This window comes from Myotis brandtii, unplaced genomic scaffold (assembly GCF_000412655.1).
Source record: "Myotis brandtii unplaced genomic scaffold, ASM41265v1 scaffold743, whole genome shotgun sequence".
Lineage (NCBI taxonomy): Eukaryota > Metazoa > Chordata > Mammalia > Chiroptera > Vespertilionidae > Myotis > Myotis brandtii.
The window spans coordinates 86990-88329 of NW_005370960.1; the positions used below are offsets into that span (position 1 = coordinate 86990).

The following is a 1340-nucleotide window of genomic DNA, read 5'->3' on the forward strand; positions in this document are numbered from 1 at the left end:
CTCGGATGGGGGTGGGGAGTGGGTGGGGCAGGCACAGCCGAGCGCGGATGAAACAGCCCGGATCCCCACAAATGAGCCCAGTGGCAGGAGCTGCCCACAAAGGCAGTGAACCGTCTAAAAATGCTTTTGTTTAAGCCTGAGAGTCTGGCTTAGCTCTGCCCGCGGCCGGAAAGGGGAGCCATTGTGCAGACGCCACGGACGACAGGCTGTCCCATGCCAGGGACTCCCTCCTGTCCATCCTTTCTCTCCTCTCTCTCGGACTGGCCAGAAGTAGTTTTCTTTTCTTTCTTTTTTTAAAGTATATTTTTATTGATTTCAGAGAGAGAGAGAGAAACATCAATGATGAGAGAGAATCATTGATCAGCTGCCTCCTGCACGCCCCCTACTGGGGATCGAGCCTGCAACCTGGGCACATGCCCTTGACCTGAACTGAACCCGGGATTCTTCAGTCCGCAGCCCCGACGCTCTATCCACTGGGCCACACCAGCCAGGGAAGTGTTCCTTCCTCATACACCCCCTCTTTCACTCGGATCTCTCCCTCGCGTTAACTTTATTTTATTTCTCCCTCCACATCCTTCCTGCAGTCGCATCCGTGTTGTGTCATTGACTGCTGTTTGGGGCTGGCTTCTTCATCCCTTGCGTCTCTCCACTTGTGTGGTTTGAGATGCGTTGCTCCGTCAATCTCATTTAACTTACAGAGACCTGGGAGAGAGGGGGCCGCCCCATCTTCCGGGCGCAGGGGCCGGCTGCTGTGCCCGGAGCTAACACAGTGGGAGGACGCAGAGCCCCGCCCCCACCTGTCCATCCAGAGCCCCCACGCTCCCCTCGCCCACACGGCACGTTCCTGGACCAGTTGGGCCTCAGTGTTTCTTCATTAACAAGAAGAGGGTTTGGCCCTCGCCGGTTTGGCTCCATGGATAGAGCGTCAGCCTGCGGACTGAACGGTCCTGGGTTCGATTCCGGTCAAGGGCACAGGCCGGGGTTGTGGGCTCCATCCCAGTGTGGGGCATGCAGGAGGCAGCTGATCCATGATTCTCTCTCTCCCTTCCTCTCTGAAATCAATAAAAATATATTTTAAAAAAAATAAAAAATAAAGAGACGCTGCTGGGGAACAGGAAGAGCAGTCACCACTGTGAGCTGTGGCTTCAAAACTGTGGCGTCCAGAGCAGCGAGCCCCTGAGAGCGGCTTTCAGGCTCGGCCGAGGGGAGGCCGCGGGGACGCTGTGGGTGCAGATGCGGCACCTGGAGTGGCCGGCTGGCCTGTGCTCTGTGCCCACTTTCCCCGCGATGACGGTGCTGTGTTTCTGCCGCAGGTGGAGCAGGGCCTGCTGTCGGCGGAC

At 57.4% G+C, this 1340-nt stretch overlaps 1 protein-coding gene across 1 annotated transcript in view; it reads left to right on the forward strand.

Annotated features, from left to right (window-relative positions):
• The window catches only part of LOC102254371 (protein cordon-bleu), a gene marked incomplete at its 3' end in the record, with an annotated part of 74261 nt that overhangs the window by 24378 nt on the left and 48543 nt on the right, over window positions 1-1340 (forward strand). The gene's annotated exons all lie outside the window — the stretch shown is intronic.